The 23,080-nt window shown below is 40.7% G+C and overlaps 1 protein-coding gene across 5 annotated transcripts in view; it reads left to right on the top strand.

Moving 5' to 3' along the window:
- The first annotated feature begins 6,250 nt into the window (after positions 1–6,250).
- The window catches only part of ZBTB46 (zinc finger and BTB domain containing 46), a 100,958-nt gene continuing 84,128 nt past the window's right edge, over positions 6,251–23,080 (top strand). For 2 of the 5 annotated variants that reach the window (XM_034786616.1, XM_034786612.1), the window contains exons 1-3: positions 6,251–6,350; positions 7,345–7,567; positions 14,311–14,443. The gene's annotated coding sequence lies outside the window, so the exon portion shown is untranslated. The remainder of the gene's footprint in view (positions 6,351–7,344; positions 7,568–14,310; positions 14,444–23,080) is intronic. The other 3 variants (XM_034786613.1, XM_034786614.1, XM_034786615.1) reach the window with 3 other exon arrangements.

Genomic DNA, 23,080 nt, shown 5'->3' with positions numbered 1-23,080 from the left:
AACCCAAAACCACACTCCACAGCCTCTTCAGTAGAGTTATATATAGTTTAACTGCTGCTTCTATTTTTTAAGTAGATATATTACTTGTACTGGTGCACTGTTTATGCAATCTGCATGAAACAAAGGGCTTGTACACAAGCTCTGCAATTTGTTTGGTTTCTACAGCAAACAGAAAGATTTCTTTGCAGACAACAGGGAGATCCCTCGGTGGAGTCCTTCCTATACAAATGGACTGGTTTGAGAGATTGTAGCAAAATGGAGTTAGTTTAATGGAAAACTAGTTTATTTATCTAATAATGTAGATATTAGCATTTAGTTAGGGGCATTTACCTGTTTGTATCTCATAACAATAAAAAGACAATGAAGGTGCCCATACTAAAATGATACAGTGCATCTGAACCATTGTAAACTGCATCACAGTTTGCAAGCATGAAGGGACATGGGTTGGCGAGAGAAAGGAGAAATCAAATTTATTCTAAACATGTCACCATTGGACTGGTGGACTCCAGGAAAAAGAAAAGCCCACATCACTTGTTCTCTCCAGATGTACAGTGAGTCCATCTTACATAAAGACCTGCAAAAAGAAAAGATCTGATGAAAGGATAAATTGTCAGCCCACCAGTCCAAAACACGGCGATAGAGGGAAGTTGACCCCAATCAAAGGAGAAAACTTGTTAAAAGAATATACTCCCACCCAGTGCACCAACGTATAAAATTAGATAGAAATTGAACCTGATGCAAAATGACTTGAAAAATGGAAGCAAAGACCATTTACATGAATGACTGTAAGAGGAAGACTGTGTTGCTACAGCAAAGTTATCCATACAGAAGACCACTGGCTTCTCAGTCTGCACTAAAGATGGACACAAACAAATACCCTGGAGCTCAGTTCTTCCAGATTATGACGAATTTGCAGTGGGATCTGAATTTTGCAGATTGGGCCCTTCTTTAAGTTCAACATTTTATGGGGAATGTATTTTTGGAGCATTAAACATCTTCTGAGTCAGGGCAGTTCCTTTCAAGACCTGCACTGAAGGAGGTCAGTAGGATGTGGCTGGTTAAATATGTTATAAATGATCATCATCCCCCACCCCTTGAGTTTTTACAAACCTGAGGACCATTTCCTGTTGCTTCCCACTACTTGAATACTTGTGTTTCTGCTCCTCTCTAATGATGTGCCTTGATTAATAATGAAGAAGCAACATATTGCCCCAGTTCTGCCCTTCAGTGCACAGAATAAAACTAAACCAACATTGTGCATTTAGTAACACAAATAGAAATAGATTTAACTTTCAAGCAGTTAAACAGCAGAACAGGGTAATGAGAAAAAATAAATATGTGTGTGTGGGGGGGAATAGATGGGGGTGGAGAGAGGGAATTTTATTCTCCTGGGGTTTTTGTAATCTTCATTCACCATATTTAGTAGGATTGTGACTTGCCCTTGCTAGCGCATGGAGAATTCCCCTATGTGTTTACTCCCACAACCTAGTGAATGCCTCCTTACACATCATGGAAAAAAAATACAATTGACATGTTGACTCCCACTAAAGAAGGAATTCTCACTCACCAAGCAAGCACAGGCTGGGAGTATGTCTGTGTGAGAGAGAAAGAGACAAATACTTTTTCATTAGCTCAATTTAAATGTGGTTTACTCCTAAAATGACCTGGTCAGGGTTGCACATCACCTCCCTTTTTTCCTTTATGGTCCCCTGACAAAGAAACCAGATGACCTTCGATTCAGTGTAATATGGACAGGAATACTGGTCCTTTAACCTGTACTTTTAACATCAGCGGTTTGGAGGGAAATTGGCTGGAAAAGGTGAGAGTCTTGGAATTTTTATGCAACCAGAACCACCATGTTGGGCGGTAATGGGTCCCAGTCAAACTGCTTTCTTCCCGCTCTGGTCAGAAATGAATTGGCTCTGAGGATTGGGATTCATTTGTAGGGTGCATGGAAATCCCTGTCAGAATGGGCTCTTGAAAATGAGAACTCTGACGAAGCAGCTTGTCAGCTCAGAATGCTTGTTATTTGGTTGTGGACATCTGTTTTAGGGTACAAAACAGAGAGAGAGAAAAAGAGTGATTCAGCCACTTGGGATTTTGTCTTGGTCCCCAGTACAACACATTCTGAATTTAGCAAAATTACAAAGGGTTAGAAGAAATTACTTTGCATTTATCAAATGCAATGTCTGTTCTGGTTTATAGATAGACAGGGGGACGGATGTGTCTAGAGCTGAGCAGGGGATTGGGAGTAAGGATACTTGAGAAGTACTCATGGGCTCTGCAACGGAATCATTCTGTGAAAACAGGCAATTTGTGTAGCCCTGTACCTCAGTTTACCAGAACACGTGTGCAAAAATGTGTGGGCCTAATTTGTGTACACAGTTATTGTGAATAGATGCTCAGCATTTGCACATGCCCATCTGATGACTGTGTAGGTAGAGTGAGCATGCAAATATGAATGCATTAAAGTGTTCATATATTCCTTATCACAAGAGAACTGCTCGCAAGAATGTGACTTCTAAATGCTTCTTCAGTGCTAAAAACTCAGGCTGCAGAGATAGAAGCCTCAACATCCCTGGGCATATGGTCTGGATTTATGAGCTTTGTGATTTGGCAGCCTTGGAAAGGGTGGGATACAGAAGAGTTACATTCAATCTGAAAACACGTGGGCTTGACATATATCATCAATGGCCCACTGTTACACACTGTTGAACTAGTATCAGGGGGTAGCCGTGTTAGTCTGTATCTACAAAAACAACAAAGAGTCTGGTGGCACCTTAAAGACTAACAGATTTATTTGGGCATAAGCTTTCGTGAGTAAAAACCTCACAGTGAGGTTTTTACTCACGAAAGCTTATGCCCAAATAAATCTGTTAGTCTTTAAGGTGCCACCAGACTCTTTGTTGTTTTTGTAGATACAGACTAACACGGCTACCCCCTGACTGTTGAACTCTGTATCATGCTTCCAGTTGACATGCACTTCATTCAGCACCTTAGACCACACCTAGGGTGACCAGATGTCCCAATTTTATAGGGACAATCCTGATATTTGGGGCTTTGTCTTATATAGGGGCCTGCTACCCCCTGCATCCCCATCCCAGTTTTTCACACTTGCTATGTAGTCACCCTAACCACACCATCCTCCCTTTCCTGCCGTCTTTTCTCCTTTTCTCTTCTTTTCCCACTGTCAGTTCTTTCCTTCTTTCTGGGGAGCAGCTTCCCCTCTTCTGAGGACAGATTGTGTAATTGCATACTTACTTAAAACGCAATACAAACTGTTTATCAAAACAAACAAAAACCCTACCTCTGCACAGCAAAATACAGGCTCAAGTGTATTAAACCCGTCCAGCTTTCCCCAGCCCTTTGTGTTGTGCGGCTTCAGGAAACTCAGCCTCTCTCCACCCTCCCCCTCTTCGAAAGCATTCCCCAGGGCAGTGCCCAGTCTGCAGCTGCTGCAGCTCATGGGGGAGTGAGTCCAGCATGACACACACAACTAAATAAATAAATACTTTCTTCTAACAAAGAGAGGAGGATGAAATCCTGGGTAGGGGTAGAACTAGGGCATGCATGCTTGGAATTGAAGGAGTCCAGGGGTGATAGGGGAATTCTCCTGCCTGGAATCAGAGGAGTCTTGGAAAGAGAAGAAATCAGGAAAGGAATAAATAGGATGGTTTACAGCTAGAAACAGAGAAACCTAGGGATAACACAGAGTGTTACAAACATATTTAGAAATAGTTATATGGCCTGATTTAGTGTGTTCCTCCCCCACAACCCAGCTTCCACTTGTGCACCTGTAATTGTAGGCACTGGGATTCATCTTTAAAGCATACAACTGCTGCAACCACAGTGGAAATATTCTAATATCTGTACGTACATGTGAGGATATGTTCACATGTAAAACCCATCTGATAATTTAACATGGACAATGGGGATTTGTGTGTTAAAATTCTGTCACCTGCACACAGGTGGGAGAGACTTTCAACTGAATGTGCAGCGATGTCCACACACAATATTGGGTTTACATAAAAGGAGGCTGAAAATCAGGCCCATTACTTTTAATTTTGTATTCCCTAAACTAAGAATTGTGCCCTTCATTGCATACATAGACAACTACTGCAAACTGTTCATTTGCATTTTAATGGAATTCTTTCTAGGGAGATGTTAGTTGGACTCCTTTAGCAATACAGAAGAAAAGGTAATTGAAAAATATACTGGAGTTAAGACATTTCATTTTCATTAATTAGGTGCATTGGGTTTTTTTTCTAAAATAAAATTGTTTGGGTTTTTGGGGGGTGGGATGCAGTAGGAAGAAAGACATGCTGGAACACCTGTTCATCCACTTTCAAACATACTACGGATCAAAAGATCCTTTTAGGAATGCACTTAAGTAAGGAGCAGTGGTGTAATTTGATTGATTTCAGTGGAGTAGGTTCTCTTTATTCCAGGGCTGCATTTGACCCAATATCTGTTTGCATGGGGGAAAATATTCTATCTAAATAAGTGACCTTATATGTACCATGATTCGAGGAAAAGGAAATTAGGGAGCAGATTCTCAGAGCTTAGGAACACAATTGTCTGTGCAATTACTGAGGTTACACACAGAAATCAGATAACTGCACATAAGCGGCCACTTCCAGTTATTTACATACATAATTACCCAATTTGTGTTCATAATCACAATAAGTGCATGTACTTAAATACTTGGAATATTTGGTCCTAATCTTTCTGGTTAAATTCTGCCCTGTTACAACTGTACAACAAGATGGGCTTCAGAGACCCATTGTCTTGCCTGTTAAAGCCATCTCAAGAGCGTGGTGTCCTGCAGGCTCCAGAGCTGTTAGCTCACTCCCATGACATGTAGCACAGTTCTTTGATCTTTTGGTGTTATAGTCAAAGGGCATTATACTTTGCACTTAAATAATGTTTTTCAGCTGCAGATCTCAAGGCATGGGACATAAGCAAGTAAGCATTATCTCCATTTTACTGTGACAGAGTGATAGAATCCAGTTCTCCTGATTTCCAGCCATGATCTCTGTTAGACCCACTTGCAATCCCACTGAAGTCAAGAAGTGGGCTGTAGTCCACGAAAGCTTATGCTCTAATAAATTTGTTAGTCTCTAAGGTGCCACAAGTACTCCTGTTCTTTTTGCGGATACAGACTAACACGGCTGTTACTCTGAAAACTGAAGTCAAGGGTCTCTGAAGTGAGTATGATTGTATTGTTCTTGGGGAACAGCTTATCCTTTATAAGAGCCGTCCCTCCTTCATGTGTAACTAAAGTACAGAGAGTAGCTTGCAGAATCTCCCTCTGTGTATATCCAGAAGCGCATCCAATAAAAGATATTACCTCACCCAGCTTGTCTCGCTCATATCCAGGGATCCTCATATCCCACAGCTACACCACCACTGCAAATAGTGGAATTCGTGATTTCTAGAACATCAATATTTATTTTAAAGCATGTTTTTATCCCTTTACATTTTCACAGGACGATGGGGGAAGGGGACAGCATCACAGCTACACACACCCAAGTAAATCTCCTCCAGCCAAAAGCGAACCAAGTAAGTTCTCAGCCGGCATGTTCCTGGCGCAGTTCGATTACCGGCGACGGAAACATTTCTTCGTGGGTGGTTTGCGAGCGTGGGGGGGACACTGACCTTTGCTGACATTTACCAATGAACCTCCCACCCCGCCGCGGGGGCCAGGAGCTGAACCCACCGGTTCCCCGCTTGCCCGGCCAGGCGGGCGCGGAGCCCCAGGCGCTCGGGGCGGGGGGTCTAGGGGGACGCTGGGCCTGATGGCGGGACGGGGGCGGATGCACCTGCGGGCCAGGTGGGCGCTGTGGGCTGCTCCCCCGGAGGCACCTCAGGGGACCGGGCAAGGGGGGGGGCTCGGGGAGGGGGGGCCAAGGCTCACCCGCGCCCCCCACCCCCTCTCGGGGTGTCTCCCATGATGCTCAGCGCACTGCCCTCACTTCCGGTGTCCGGCCGTGGCAGCTGCTGACGGCGCCCCCGAGCCCCTGGCGCAAGGGAGACGGGAGGGGGCGGGGCTAGGGGGCGGGGCTTACGGAGGCCTGTGTCCGGCGTCATCCAGTGGGAGCGCAGCAGGGGAGGGAGGGAGGCCGCACGAGCCTCGTTGGCCACGCCCCCCCCGCCCCCGCCCCGGTCTCGGGCCCGCGCCCGCGCGCCCGCCGCCTGGGAGCGCGCGCCAGGGGGAGCGGCGGGAGCGCGCCCCGCCCCCCCTCTAGCTTCCCCCCCCCTCATCCCCACCCGTGAGGAGAGACATTGAGTGACCGAAGGAGCCAAAGCTCCGGCCGCTCCGAGACCCCGCTCCCCTGCCTGGGGCCCAGGTAAGCGAGACCCCCCCCCCAAGCCAGGCTCCCCCCGCACCCCGGGGGCTCGGTGCCCCCTCCCCTGAGGAGAGGGGCCGGTGGGGCTCCTCTCCGGCCCGGTAAGGGGAGGGGGCCTGACCCCCCAGACCGCTCTCCCCGCTTCTCCCGGCCCCTCAGGGGAGAGGGATTCGGCCCGCGCCCGCCCCCCCGATCGCCCTGGCCCCCCCCAGCCTGGTCTGGGGCTCCGGGCTGTCCCCGGGCACTGGCCGCTCCCCCCGCCTCGGCTGAGCGCTGGGTCCCGGGGCAGCGCGGCGACGCGCCCCGCTGGAGGGGGCGGGGGGGTCCGGCGGGGCGATGGGGAGCACGAGCCGCTCGTAGCCCGGGGGGGGGTCGTTAGGGAGGTAGCTGCCCCCACTTCCCTCGGGCGGGGCGGGGCGGGGCGGGGCGGGGGGCTGAGCACGGGAGTCGCGCGGCGCTTCGGGGGTGGGCGGCGCTGGCCTGGCGGAGGCGCCCCCCTCCCCCCCCAGGAGATGAGGGAGGCAGCTACCCGCCTCACCCCCCGGGCTGCCGGTGTATCAGCACAGGGGGGCAGGCTGGTTCCCCCGGTGCCGAGGACACCCCCTCCCTGGCTGCCCCGGGGGAGAGCTGCTCCCCCCTCCCCCCAGGAGTGGGGTAACGGGGGGGGTGTCAGTGCCCCGATCCCAGGTGCTGGGGGCCTGACAGTGGGGAGGTTGTCTGAGCCCAAATGTCTCCTCTGCCCTGAAAACACCCTTCCCTGTCCCTGAACCGCTCTGAGCCCCCGGGGGCTGCTGGGCAAAGCCCACTGCACTCGGGGGGGGGGAAGGGGGAAATTTTCCCTTTGTGGAAGGGGCATGGAGCTCCCTTTGGCACGCGTGACTGACTTGGCGTGGGTGGATGGGTTAACTAGGTGAGTGGCAGGGTTTAAACCCCCCCTCCCCCATGACTCGTCCCCCCTCCTCCCTCTCCCCCCCCTCCCTGTAACCTCCAAAAGGGGAATTTTCCAGCTGGTAATTTCTGCTGCGTCAACACCCAGCTCAAGGGAGAGGAGAGGAGACAAGGGGGCATTTTCACAGCAGCTCCACTTGCAAATAACAAGCCTGAATTCTGGCTCCAGAATTAAAAACCTTTCCACCCCCAAAAAATCAGCATCTGTGCAAGTTGGACCAAGAGTTTGTCAAGAGTGTGGTTCAAAACTGCTTGGAAAAAGGGATGAGGTAATAATACTGGTGAAGTATGTTGTATTTCTTTTTCTCTCTCTCGCTCTCTTTCTCTCTCTCTCTCTCTCTTTTTAAAGCCAGGCCTGTTTTGGGTTATTGTCTCCCCCTAAAGCCAGACACAGATCGCCTGGCTTTGCCTCCATTTTAATTGCAGGCTGAAATGGGGGAAGTGACCCTATTAAAAAAAAAAAAAATAACAACCTGCAAAACAATGCCTCTCCTCTTTGGAGATGTAGGTGATTTTTAATATACTTGTAACAAGTGCAAAAGTGACTGAAATTGTTTTCTGTCAAGGTGAAAAACTAATGTGCATAACGTCCTCTTCCCCACCGAAAAAAAACACAAAGTATTTGTAAAAATAGGAGGGAGAGAAAAGGTGTTTTGGAAGGTGTTTGTAAAATAAGGGGTTGTAGTACTGGATTGCCTTTGTGTCCCTGTAAATAGACATGTCAGTTTCACAAAGTAATACAAGTAGTGTCTGATAACTCAATCCCAGATGACAAATAGAGAATGGAGCAGATTTTCGAGACTGTAATACTGTGAGGATTTCTCTTTGATAGGAAAAAAAATTCTTGATACTTAATGCACCACTAAAGAACCTGTGTTAAAATGTGTAATTGAACACTTTGAAGAAATCGAAATAAGTAGAACAATATTTTATTTTTTACACCTGGCAAGGAAAATATAAACAAAGGTTTAATAGAGACTTTTAATGACTCTCCACATGCTTTCTATTTTACAATCTCAGCGATTCATTTGTCATGGATTATAGGGACAAGATTATTATCAGCATTGTTTAAAGATATGCTAATTAGCAAACGTGTTTTGCAAACAGTGCTATTGCAGACACCTGTACCGAAGTTCTTACATGCATTTTAATTGCCTCACGTGTATCATTTTTTATATTTAATTTAGTATGGGTCTAGCTCCCAGTTGTCCTCAACAAAATATTTATTATATGTTCAAATTTTCTGTCTAGTTCCATTTTTGTTAAATTACTTACCTTAAAGGGACTTTTTCCAAAGAGAGGATGGTGCGGGGAGAAGGGGGAACAGAATGGTAATTGAAAGAAAGAACAAGGTAAGGTGATTTGAAAAACAGACAAAAATGAGGGTGTAATTTTACAAAAGAAGCTTGCAGTTACTGGATATTTTTTCCACTTGTACTGAATTTTTTCTTGTATATTTTTTTGTATATCATCATAACTATTATTGCAAGAGTTAGCAAAAATGCATTTACTTCTTATGGCAAGTTGATTTGAATTAAAAGAAATGGAATTTAACCACTGTGTGTCAAGTTCTCTATTTTGAAATCCTTTTAGTGATGGAAAAAATGGGTGGAGGAGTGTATTATTAGTCACAACATTTTCAACATGTGGTGAAGAATTATCACTTTGAGGTGTTTTTGGGAGCTAACAGAAGCTGATAGAGAAGATTGCCCCATGGGCCACGCTGGGAACTACATAACAATATTTATATTTGTATTTGCTGGAATTCTCATACACATGTTCCTGAAAATTATGATTTGGTTTGATAGACTAATGGGATAATTGCAGTTTAAATAGAAAATTATAGACTTTTTTGTTTTTCTTATGGGACATTTTCTCATATTCCAACTTCACTATTATAGTAAAGTAGCATCTTTTTATATGCCAGTCACTTCCACTTACTTTGTTAATTTTCATGTAAGTGATGGAAATAAAGTTTTATATTTTTATAGTGCTATGTGCAAAACTGAGAGTAAATTTTACAGACTTTAAGAGTGAAAATGACAATTTCATATTTTAAAAGCCATATAATGTAATTTCTGTTAATGTGATGATATACATCTTAATAAATTGAACCTTTGAAAATATGACCTGTATACATGATTCTTAGAGACTAAAGAAAATGGGCCACTTTCTCCCCATGGTCTGTGTTTTTTCTGGGACAGTTGTACAGCAGTGGATATGTTCTTCTATGCAAGAGGCTTTTATAATTGGAAAGCTTAGAAAAAAACCAGTTTGGCAAGTAGTTTTTTCCCCCTCCTGCAAAAAGGAAGGGTCTTTAGCCTGTTACTTACCGTTTTTATATTCATTCATGCTCTGGCATGGTGTTGTGTTGATGTGAGATTGGGTATATTTTGAAACCGTTTTTGCCTTGCCTTCTCTTCCCAGTTGAAGTTTCTCCTAATAACACCCATTTTGATCTATTATATACATATGCTTAAAGTTTTTAACAAAATTTTTCCTGTCTTGCCAGCTGAAGACTACCACCCAATCCACATTCTTGTTCCTAGTTAGTATTTCCTACAACAGCCCAACTTTTTCTAAGGCTTCTTTCTCAGTGACTATTTTTGCCTGTGTTAACTAGCTACTCTAGAGCACTCCATGATGTATTCTGAACTGTCTTGCTCTGGTGTGAAGCACTCACATGGGTTTTCCTTGCTCCTACATGCTTAGTTTAATGGGCAAACAAAGGGGTAAAGAGAGGGCTTAGTTTAAATCTTTGAACAGCTACCTGCTGTTCTAATGGTTATTCCTTATACTCATTGTAATTCCCTGGAGCCAGCAGTTTCTGTCCATTACTGGCAACAAACTACAGTAGAAAATTCTGATACTTTACACAAAAGGATTAATAGAACATTTTTATTTTGTCTTCAGTTTACTGCTGACCTACCTTAAACTTTCTGAATGTGCAGTGTACGTATACAATATGTCTCTAACACTTATGTATCTTACAATTCAATAATGATGATGGAAAATGTCCTGTGTGGTTGTCTGTAAATTGCAGATACAATAAAAAGGACTTAACAAAGTTGTGGGATGCATAATTTTTGCTTAGAGTGCAATGATGATACTGATTCTTTAATGATGCCTGTGATATTTCATGCTACTTACCTTAAGATATAGACGTGGACATATTTCAAGTGTTAATTTTTTAACGAACCATTATTTTAGGGGGGTTGTATCAAAAGAATATTCTCTGATGGTCTTGGCTAGTTCTTATTTCCCAATCTACTTGATTCCCCAGACCTTCTAATGGATTAATTGTCACTGGTGTTCTATCAGTCTTGGGGCAGGGGAGAGAAGAATTTTGACTCCCACAGCCCAAAGTATTAAATTACTTATCTGATGCTGCCTTGATCTATCTGAATGCACAGCAATTGGGAGATTTGGGTTCTGATCCCACCTCCGCTAATGACTCTGTGTGTGTGTCACATAATCTCTATGTATATCTTTGGCCATCTGTAAAATGGGGATGCTAATGCTTACCCACTTCTTTAAAGGGCTTCCAAATCCATAGATTATGTGTTATATTAGCACACAGCATGCTTCTTTGTCTTAATTAATTAATGCAAAATAGTCTGAAATTTTGGGTACGTTTGTCAAACATTTATGGTATATTTCTGTAAGAGGTTTGTATTTCATTCTTCTGTAAAGTCATCAGCAATATAGTTAGAGGAAATTACAGCTGCAATTTTCTTACCTAAGCACGCTTTAAGGAAACATTCGTTTTTTAAATTGAAGTGTGGATTTTTCATTACTTTTGAATTCTTTGCTGACAAGATGGGATCATTGACAGAACGCTAGTTAGATGGAACCATGATCTGCTTGATGTTAAAGTTTGATATACGTGTGTGTGTATGCACAAGGATGGGTAATATGTCTGTAGATATGTGCAGTAACTAGTTGAAAAGTAACTAGTACTTGAAGTTTCCCTTTAAATAGATGCATACTTACACTCCGTTCCCATATTATTATGGGGTTTGTTCCTGTTCAATTATTTTATTAACTTGTACATTTATATACTAACTATTCATATTAGTTATCTAAAATTCACTTATATAATGAGGTTGGGGTGGGAGTTTCCAGATTAGGGGCAGCAAAGAAGTCTAAAATATTCTACACATACAGTTACTGGTGTATGTGCTGAAATATACTTAGTAACTAGAATAGCAGGGTATATGTGCCAAGAATTTAGCTACTGACTGTATTTAGCAAACCGAGCAGGGGCTCACATACTGAGGAATAGTTAAAATTGAGAGTAGTTCCACAAGTACCCAGTTACCTTTCACAATTTTTTCTTATGTTATTACTAAAGCTCTTTGGATATAAATGACCTGCATTGTTCCATCCAAGCCAGTCTTCTCTTTGTCACAAGTTAAGCAATGTAGAGTAAGGAAAACGTACCAGAATAGGCAGTTGATCCTATCGTCTATTAACTGCTCTTGGCACTTGACATCAAATGCTTGCAGAGAAGATGCAAAATCTTAATTGTGCATTACTGTAGCATTGGGAGAAACTTCCTCCTGACCCTGGCTGGCTGAAGCATGAGGATTGATGAGTGTGTGTGTATCTGGTAGTTGGAAAAAGCTTTCCCAATACCAGCTAATTTGGGGACTAAGCCAAATAGCCTGGATGAAAAATACCTGTGCTGGCACACCCGTCAGAACTATGCCCCCCCCCGATGTTTTAAATAACGAAATGGGTGTGAACTGTGTTTATTTGTAACATATTGTCAAACAGTTTTCTATTTATGATATAAAAAAAATCTTAAATTACTATCACCATATCCTTCTTGGTTTCATTCCATTTCCCCTTTTTTTTTTTTGATAGGTTATTGGATTTAAATTAGGTTTATACAAAAAAAAATAGAAAGGGATGTCTGTCTACCATGCTAAATTACCGTAAATAACAAACAGATGTATTTAATTCTGCAGTGGTTTAGTGTTTTCTCTTTTATCATCCTTGACTTTCTTATAACTTTCTTTACTTCTGTTAAATTCTCTACCTCAACTTTTACATTTGTTTCTCCCTTGTCTCCTGCAAAATACTTCTCAGTTCCATACTTCTCTTCTCTAATGTCTCAGAATTCTTCCTCTTTCTTTCACCCACCCCTTTTCACATTGAACTTGGAAACTTTGTCAGATATCCCATAGTCAGTGTACTAAACCAAACAACCAACAAACAATAAGAAGGGTGAAGAGATCTCACTCTTTAGGTGAGATATAGTCTCTAATGCTGGGATTCCTGCTAGGGTGCTTGCTGTTCTTTGACCTGCCTTTGGGGGCTTGACATACTTCTCAAGCATCTTCTAAGTTATCCTGCTTTTCAGATGCTTTATTTGCTAATTCCTGTTTTTCTCCTCTGTGATGCAAGCCTCAGTGGTGTGAGACACTGTTGGAGCTGTTGTTCTGTCTCTGCTACATAGGTTACAGGCTGAGGGAGCAGAGATGTGGCAGATGATAAGCAGTGTTCCTGTGGCATGGGGGTGAGGGAAGGAGATGGAGAGAAGGGAGGGGAATGAATAGAGGTGGGAGGACCTGAGGAAATGAATTAGAAGTCAAGTACAAAGGGAATGCAGAGAGAGGGGATGAGAGGAGAAATAATGAGAATATTGTGTTCTACATTGTATTCCCACACTGAAGCATTTTGAAGTCGAGAGGTTTATAGATCATGGTAACTTCTAATATCACAAAAGACTGATTTAATTAGTTGGCTGTGAGGGAGGATGCCATCCAGCCGTAAGTATCAGCAATGTTATCAAGTGGAATAGGGAGGTTCTGGCTAATTTTTGTGTTTGTGTAAAAAAAAAAAAAAAAAAAAACCCGCTTCTTTAAGTTCAGTATAAGTATCTAGTTGTACTTCCTTTCATATCCTTGCTATTTTTTCAGAAGGTTCTCAGATTGCTAAAGGGCAGCAGTTCATTTAGTGTCCTTGTGCAGTGCTTTCCTGTAACTGTGATTTGGTCTAAATGGAAGATGGATTCAATAGGGCTGAGAATAGAACCCATGTCTCCTACAGACTTCCTGTATTGTACTGGACAGATCATTTTAAATCTTTGTCAAACTGAGTTGCCTTAGCAAAATCTCCATTTTAGAGAGATCTCATGGGGTGGGGGAATGTTAGGTGAAATTAATGTTTATTAAGACTATTGAGGTGCTTGGATGGATGTTGTAATGGAAATGCAAAGTATAACAACACCAAAGTAAACACTTCAAAATGCATTTTAAAAAATTTTCACGTTACTTACTTTTGGGACGTATTGTTTGTTGAGATCATTAGGCAGCTTCCTTCACTGTAATTCTGTGTGCTGGAAGTGTGAGGTTTTTGTACTGTAAATTTTTCCTTTGCCTGATCACTGTAGTAACTGTATTCCGTTTTCTTGTTATAATACCAATGTATTTTTAAATACCTTTCTTTGGCAGTGGGTCACGTTTCAGATAGAAGGAACTTCTGTATAATAGAGATATTCTTTTGGTCTCTTGTGAAAGCCGTGAGGCCACTTCTTTAATATTCTAAAGCTTCAGTTCCTGTATTGGAAGGGGCTTGGAAGCATTGGGTTCAGGATTTCTTTCATAATGAGTTCTGCTGACCACATGTCTATTAATAGTATACAATCCTTAGTTAATTAAGACTGGAATCAGTATTTTTAAAATCATCTGCAAACTTAAGTTTGCTTCCTGTGCAGTTGATTTTAGACATTAACTTTTTTTATGCTATTGTTCAGGAATATTTCTCTTCGTGAGATGGTAAATATAATAGTATTTTGCATGACTTAACAGGTATACCAGTTTAAAGTACAGGCATTCTTTCTATTATTAAATAATAACTTTTAGTTTACTTATTAGACAACTTCCAGGCTTGGCTTTTTTAAATTGTTGCCTGTAAGAACGTGCAAGTCATAATAATGTAATATCTGACTTAAAACTTACTGACTTTAAATAGCTTAAAATTAAGATTTGTTTCTTCTCTTCAGTTACAGGACAGTTGATGAACCTTCCAAAGCCTATTATCAGAAACGCTTTCCCTCCGTTCATTAAAACATGTATGGTGTACCATGACACCTCGTGGCATTTATCTTTACTAAAGAAAACAATTTTCAACTATTGGTAAGTTCTAAACACTTAAGAAAGTTGCTTTTTAGTTTGTGTGGTGGGGAGAAAGGGAGAAGAATTGGAGATAGCATTACCTTGAGGACTTTGAATTGTCTTGAAATTTTAACTTAACATTGATAACGAAGGTTAATTTAAAAACTTAACACAGAATTAAAACCTGACGCAAATTTCTTAGCTATTGTACTGCTCCTAACTTCTGGCGTGGGCACCTTCATTAATCCTGATCAGTCTGTTGTTCTCTCTGAGTAGATGAGAAGCTGGAAGAAAGAATATCACAGGACTCAAAACAAGAAAAAAATGTAGGGGTGATGCAAAAACAGGAAAGGTAGGAGCTTCACTGCTCTTACTGTTCCTATTCTAGCTCAGCCTCAGGTCTATGAATCCTAGAGTCCATGGTCAGGTGCAAACAAGAGTTAGCAGTGATGGACCACAACAACAGAGTGGACATTTGTTATTCTTTTGTATTTAGAAAAAACAGCTGTGGTTCCTTAAATTTTCTTAGATTTCCTGAAATAGTATGGCTTTAATACCATGTCATTAAACAAACAGGTATTGTTGATCTGAAAATTGATTCCCTTCCTTAAGGGAGCTAGTCTGTGACTAATAACTGTACAGAACACAGCTCTTAGAACGTAGGCATGTGAGTTTCAGGAAGTGACTAGCCCTTTTAAGAGAGAGTGCACCTGGGACTGCGGAATATAATGAAAAATATCTTGTTACAGTGGAGTTACAGCACACAAACTAAATTTAGAACAAGATAGAGTGAAGAATTATAATTAAAACTTAAATGTCTTAAGACTACTGAATAAAATGTTTTCTTCATAATGTTTTATAGCCGGGAGATAGGTAAAACCTAACAGTGAATCACATTATTTAAGATGAAGTCATAACAAATGAATATACAGTCATATATAAGATTAAACACCTCATATCATTAACCCCTCATTGCCCCCCAAAAAATTGGCTGAAAGTCACCTCTTCATCTATAAACTAAGTTCCTGATCCTGAAAACTGTACTCCATTGGCTTCAGTGAGAGTACTCACACTATATAAAGTTACTCATGTGCATGATGAGTCTTTGCAAGATCAGGACCTATGTTTTTAGGTCTGGGAGGTCTCTTCAGATGTTTTCCTTGTCACAGCATACATAAAATAAATCCATGTAAAATAAATAGAAACTGCTGAATAACACCTTTTAGTGTAAAAGCTGGAATTCCTAATTTGCTTAATCTATTCCAAACTGTAGTTTAAAATTACCATTACATTTTTGTTTTTTTGTTGGTGGGAGTGTATGAGATAATTTCTGTTAACAAGAATTAAAATTTAATTTTAAGATTGTTTTAATAATAAGCCACATTTAACAATATATTCATATACAGCCCCATACAGCATGCATGTTGGTAGAAGGGGGGGAGGGATAGCTCAGTGATTTGAGCATTGGCCTGCTAAACCCAGGGTTGTGAGTTCAATCCTTGAGGGGGCCACCTAGGGATCTGGGGCAAAATTGGTACTTGGTCCTGCTAGTGAAGGCAGGGGGCTGGACTCGATGACCTTTCAAGGTCCCTTCCAGTTGTAGGAGATAGGATATCTCCATTAATTTAATTTAATTTAATGGTTTAGAAGAAAGAGCACAAATTATTATGCTAGGGTGAAATGTTGGCTTCCTTTTAAGTCAGTGGGAGTTTTGCCATTAATTTCAGTGGGGCTGGGATTTTACTCTTGGTTTTGCCACTCATTGTATGGCCTTTGGTAAACCAGTTAAACTCTGCCGTAATTTCTAAATCTGTAAAATGACGATAATATCCTCAGAGGGTTATTGAAGACTAATACGTGCAAAGGACTATGTAAGTTGTAAATATTATGTTGAATTAACCGTTTTAATATTGGTCAATTCTATACACAAATCAACTGTTATATGAATGTGAAAGAATTTAGATAGTGTTATCTTTTTAAATCATGCAACTAAATAAAGAACATATACAGACACTGCTCTGTGTGTATGCGGGGAATGGAGCACCAGTGTACCAAACAGTTTTACTTCTGTAGTCACAACCTATTAAAGCTTCTTATTGGGAAATCTGTCTTTTGACATATTGTGTGTGTGTGTTATAAAAAGAGTGTATATATGTTTGGACTGTCTTGAATTTCTTTTGTCTTTTAGTCTAGGAATATGGTATCGGCTAATAAAATCTGGCAGTTGATTCTATATTTGCAGGAGGGCATCCTCCCAGAAATTCTGTTGTTGATTTTTAGAGAAACTCTGTATTTTACTTAATTTTTAAGGTTAACTTCAATGTTTTATCAATTAAATGGGGAGGATTGGTGTCTTTAGGACCACAAATGTCTCTTTAAAAAACAACATTTAGAATTAAGAGTATCTTTAAAAAACTGCAAAACAAAAAAATCCTTTTCCAAGGAGTTTAAAATATGTGAACTCTAAAATTTGATTCTATACATTTTTAAGGATAACACTGCTGCATAATTACCATTGTGTAATCACATGGCATGTAAATCTTGGAATTGTGTTGATAAACTCTAGCGCCTTCTACGTTAGTGGACTAGGTAGCATATTTAGTCCATTAGCTGATAGCTGGGTGTTCAACACTCTTCGGCAGTAAGGCTTGACTGACAGTTTCAGAATTTGTATCACGGTTTTATTTATGTTCTGACTAATTTTAATAATTGTTTTTCTGTTTATCAGAATTGTCTTTCTCCTATAAGAGTTGTAGGAATAATATACCAGTAATATACAAACGGCTCAGAGAGTTGCAATGCCTGTGCTGGTCTAGAATGTTGAATGTCCTCGACTGTGTAGGAGAAACATTAAACCTTGAATTCTGTTTGTGACTATTAAGAGGGAAGTGGGTTTATTCTAAAATTTACTAAGGCTAGGTCTATACTACCCACATGAATCGGTGGGTAGAAATCGACCTCTCGGGGATCGATTAATCGCGTCCCGTTGGGACGCGACAATCGATCCCCGAATCGGCGCTCTTACTCCACCAGCGGAGGTGGTAGTAAGCGCCGCCGACAGAAAGCCTCAGAAGTCGATTTTTGCCGCCGTCCTCACAACGGGGTAAGTCGGCTGCGATACGTCGAATTCAGCTACGCTATTCACGTAGCTGAATTTGCGTATCTTAAATCGACTCCCCCCTGTAGTGTAGATGTACCCTTAGATGGTAAAAACTTCCACGGTTGTTTAAAAACCCATATTTTCTTTAATTAATTAAAAGTTAACTGAAAGAAAGTTAAAGAAAGAATACAAACCTGTGTGTGCCCCTGTTGTAAAGTTTAAACTGTTGTTGCCTAAGTTATCTTGCATTTCAATCTGTCATGGAACATCATGCTGTTAGCTTTTCCCTCAAAGCCATTGAGGGCTTGCCTTCACTATGGGCTAAATCGGCACTGCTGTGACCAATGCAGCAGGTATTGATTTCATAGAATTGGAAGGGACCTCAAGAGGTCATCTAGTCCAGTCCCCTGCACCTAAAGCAGGACTAAGTATTTAGACCATCCCCAATGATGGAGATTCTACAACCTCCCTAGGCAATTTATTCCAGTGCTTAACCACTCTGACAGGAAGTTTTTCCTAATGTCCAACCTAAACCACCCTTCCTGCAATTTAAACCCATTGCTTCTTGTCCTATTTAGCAGGTCTGGTGAAGACGCGATAAGTTGATGGGAGAGCATTCTCCCGCTTGCCTTCAGTACTCCACCTCCCTGAGAGGCGGAAGCTATGTTGTTGGTGGGAGACCATCTCCCGTTGACATAGCGCAATGTAGACACCACTATAAGTTGATCTAAGCTACGTTGACTTAAGTTAATGTCTTACGTAACTTTAATAGCATAACTTAGATCAGGGGTCTCAAACTCAGATGACCTCGAGGGCCGCACGAGGACTAGTGCATTGGCCTGAGGGCCACATCACTGACATCCCCCACTTGCTGCCCCTGGCCCCTCCCCCACTCCACCCCTTCCATGAGGCCCTGCCTGTGCCCCGCCTCTTCTCGCCCCTTCCCTGCCCCCATTCCAACCCCTTCCCCAAACTTAGAGAGACTTAGAGAGTCTTCCCTCGTTAGTGTAGACCATCCTAAATGCTCTACCATGCTTTTATTTTTGAAGTTTCTCGTTTTTCTCTGAAAGCATGCCTTCACCTTCAACATTAGCCTGAACTAATAAACTAGTATTTTAACAAGTTTTGACACTTTCTGCGTTTTCTGATAGTGTACGGTTTACCTTTTTGTAGAATCTATTTGTTGGAGTGGGAGAATTCTGGATTGGTTTCAAGAGACTCAGTTGTAGCCAGATGGCTCTTGAGGACTTGAGGCATGGTCATAGCTCTTGATAGGCAATTTGACCAGTATTTAAGGCTTGACCATCAAGGTTTTGGAGCACAGGGTGAAATCTGTATTGATTGCTCCCACTTATTTCAGTTCTGGCTGTTGGGGTTTTAATGTGTTTTTGTTTATCTCCAGCATTGCAGTAGCATGGTCTAAAGAATATAAATATTTCTGGCCCATCAGACACTTTGACCTCTTCTAGGAGGAGAGCTGATCTTCTAACTGTAGGCTCCACTGATGTCTAAGCTCTCATCTTCTACCATGTTTTAAGTTTCCTGACTTAATCTGCACCATACAGATTGAGAGTTTGAACCTGTTCTCTGAGCTAGAGTGCTTGGAAATAGCCTGACTGAATCAGTTGCCTCCCTCCTTCATCCATTGATCTGTTAGAACATGTAAATATGCCTTGGGTGTAGTTGCCAACCATTCTTGTATTGATTGAATTGGGTGTCTTTCTGTGTTCTTGGGTACTCTCTATCATAAGAATTTCTAAAAGGAGGAAATTTTCCTCTAGTAACGTCAGTGATGTCCTAATATTTCTGCAGTTTGAAATTAGTCTCAACTAATTCAGTTGCATATTCTCTGCTTATGTAAAAATCTAATAAAAGTAAAGATCTCTGCTTTATCCATAATGTTTCTCAGATTAGAAGACAGTGCTTTCTAGGGGTAGAGGTTGCAGGAGTAAAAATAAGGGCAAGTACCCATTCTGGTCCTTAACTAAATGTCTTCATTCTCTTATCTATAGGGGCAAGATGGTATATTGGTGTGCCTTCATCATACTCTTTTGCAAGTCATGTTTAGTTCTCAGTGACACCACAGGTCCAAAGGTCCAATTTGTCCTTACCACAGATATTGGTCTATATTTGAAGGAATCTGGAATTCACAATTCTGATTTTTTTTTTTTCTTGGCCAAAAGGACTTGTTTCTTGAATCAAATTAAGGGTGCTTACTTCTGTCTGACAACTGCTTAATCAAGCTGTGCTTTTAAACATTGTGCAAACTGAACATCTTTGAACATCCAGTATAAAAACATTTTCTTGAAAACTTGTATTGGAAGTACTCTATCATCCATCTTATCCCTAAGATTCTGTTCTGTACATTCCCATCTCCCCCTCCTCCCCTCCCCGAAATACATCCTTACAGAAATAGGCTCTGCTTCTGGAGAATGAGCTCTTCCATTGCAAGCATGAGTAGCAGGAGAGTGACTGCTGGGAATCCTCATCCGTCAGCGCTTTCATGCTGCTGCTTTTTCTGACCCATTAAGTAGGTGGAGTAACCCAAGCACAGACACAATCCTCTTCTGTTTTTCTGTTTTCCAATTAATTTGTAGTAGTGTAAGAACACACCTATGCCTGCGTTCCTGTACATTTTATTTTTCCAGTGTTTTCAACTAGAGCCAAGTGAAATTGACAAGCATCCTGTGTCCTATTCTGGAAGCAGCAGAGTTGAAAGTGTGACCCAACCTAGCAGAGTTCGTCTGCACTGGAATTTTAAAAATGTTGGAATGCTAGGGGGTGTGTGGTGCGGGGGGGTGAGGACATAGGCAGGTGATAAGGGAAGGAGAAACATGGGATGCATTCATTTAATTTTAAATGGTAAACTTTTGGACTGAGTTTCAGTTCTTCCTTAATCTGTTAGCTGAATCTGTTTTATCTTGATATCTGTGAGCAGCACTTGAATTTTTTTTTCTATATTCCAGTTAAGCTTTTCCCCCATGGGAGTATGGAATGGTAGGTAGGTTGCTGTTTTCCTTCTGAGCAAAGGAAGCAAAATACCTTTTAGAATTGTTGTTGTTGTTGTTTGTCTCCGAGATTTTTGTGGGGGACAGTTCTGTAGACTTACCTTGCACCCATGAAGTGCGTTTTCTGCCTCTCATTTTATTCATGACTAAAGTATGATGTAGCAGGTTTTTTTGGAACCCTTTAATTTTAATTGGGTTAAATCTTAATCTTGGGACTACTCATATGTGTAATGTTGACAGGAAATAGTTACAGGACTATCCTATTTTAAAGGACTGTTCTAATTTAACTGATGATTTCTCAGTTTTAGTAAGGCTGCTACTCTGTCCTGAGGGCAAACCTTTATGCTTAGGGATTGATGGTGTAAAATCAACAATTTTTGAATTGCTTAGAGTAGTTAGCACAGTGGAGATAAGATTAGTGCAGGGTTGTGCCCTTAAGGTTCTAAATTTCAGATACTAATTCAGTCTGAAAACTAAATAGTTTTTTTTCTCAGCTGTATTTTAAAATCTCTCACCTTTATGACATTTGAGGTGAAGAGAGAATATTACTTGGAAAAAAACCTTATTCAGTTGAAGCAATAAGTATTATCTTTGCAGTGACTGATTTAACATTGAAATACTACTTTTGTGAAGTGTAGAACATTTGGTACTCTAAAGTTTAGAATTCATTGTTAAATTTAGAATAAGTACTAAGATACTTTATCCATCAAAGATAATGTTGTGAAAAGTAAGATATTATAGTGTCGGCCACCTGAAAAAGATGTACTTCGATGAAGTCCTTCTTCATTGTTGGACTTCCTGTGGAAGTTCAACTTCTAATAAAACAACCTCAAGTAACTGTCATTTTGACTGAGGTTTCTAGTTTAGGGTGGTATCTAATCAATTCTGTATTAACGTTCTAAGAATATTTTAACAAGGATTGGTACAATTGAAGGAGGCTACCTGATTTAGTGTTCTGAAGTCTGCAGCTTTGATCCTATTGTTTTATTTAGTAGAAAATGACTATTTTGTTGTGTGTAAAACAGTGTCTCATTTTTCCAAAAAATGGATTAGAACATGTGAACAAGATGGTCCATAAGCTTTGACTCAATGTTATTTTCTGTGTCAAATCAGGCTGTATTTTATTAATTTGTTAAAGAAGTAAATGAGAATTCTAAGTACAGTAAATTGTTCACCAGCTGATTACATGGACTTGGTTACATTGTGTGTATCTTCAATTTACTAGAAAATTTTTGAATTTACAGTATGTGTAGAACTAGGTTCATTCTATCAGTAATTTAGAATTGTATTTTTAATACTTCGTTTTGAGCCTAGCCTGTAAAAATGTGAGCAGTGTCACTCTGACCTATAGCTATAAGTTGACATATGGCTAAATAAAATTAAATCTGCTGAGGTTTAAGAGCCCATAGTTAGTCTGGATCTTTTTACACATAATAGTAAAACTAACACGGCTACCCCTCTGATATTATGGGTAAGTGCGTTTTTGTTTAGAAACAATTTCTATACTATTTTTGCAGTCTGTTTATTAATATGCTTTCAGTAGAATCAAATTACTATATTTGCACATTAGCTTGTGGAGAAAATATGTTGAGACTACAGTTTATTGTTTGGGTGGGGGAGGATTTGTCAGAGTCCCTACAGATGAGCTTTCATGGTTCACTGGCCTCTTGGAAGGCAGTGTTGTGGCAACCTTCCTTCACCAGAGTACAGATTTTCCTCCCTCTGGAGGGTGTTATAACTGATAGATCAATCAGAAAGGTCCTGTAGACTACAGAGACTTTCTATGTCGGCGATTGGTAATGCTGTCTCTCCTTATTCCTTTGTTCCCTGGAAAGTGAGAGGCTGTACTCGGGCATAGTAATGCAGAGCAGTGGTGGGATTGACCATATTTCAAAGTTAAGCCTGGTAAAATACTAAACCTTTTGAATGGTATATCTAACACACGTTTTCTAAACCATTGGAAATGAGCTCTCCAAGGTTTGTTAGCTATTTTTATCAATTAAAACGTCCTCTGCTCAGATTGGTTAGCAGAATAATTTATTCACTTGTACAATAAAAGTGGTATTAAAAAACTATAAATAGCCTGATCGCTATAGTATCTGTTATATAATACTGTCAAAGTAGTAGACAATTGCAATGTTTCTGTCTTTCTACAATGGAGATTTAATTTTAGGATTTCCAAAATTCGCAGCTATTTATCATTGTAGATCTCCCAGACAGGGTTTGAGAGCATGCCATTTATTTACTTCTGGTTTCTTTTCATGGGATGTAGCTTTTTGCAAATAGAAAAATAGTCTAATTAATCCTAGTGGTCAAAGATGTCACTAGTTTCAGTTAATTTTTTCTAGGGCTGTCAAGCGATTAAAAAAATTAATCGCGATGTTAATAATGCCATTTATTTAAATATTTTTGGGTGTTTTCCACATTTTCAAATATCTTCAATTTCAACACAGAATACAAAGTGTACAGTGCTCACTTTATATTTAACTTTTATTGTAAATATTTTCACTGTAAAAATTAAAGGTAGTATTTTTCAATTCACTTTATACG

Source organism: Trachemys scripta, chromosome 12, assembly GCF_013100865.1.
Source record: "Trachemys scripta elegans isolate TJP31775 chromosome 12, CAS_Tse_1.0, whole genome shotgun sequence".
NCBI classification, from domain to species: Eukaryota; Metazoa; Chordata; order Testudines; family Emydidae; genus Trachemys; species Trachemys scripta.
The sequence above is the reverse complement of the archived record's forward strand: the minus strand, read 5'-3'. Positions and strand labels throughout refer to the sequence as shown.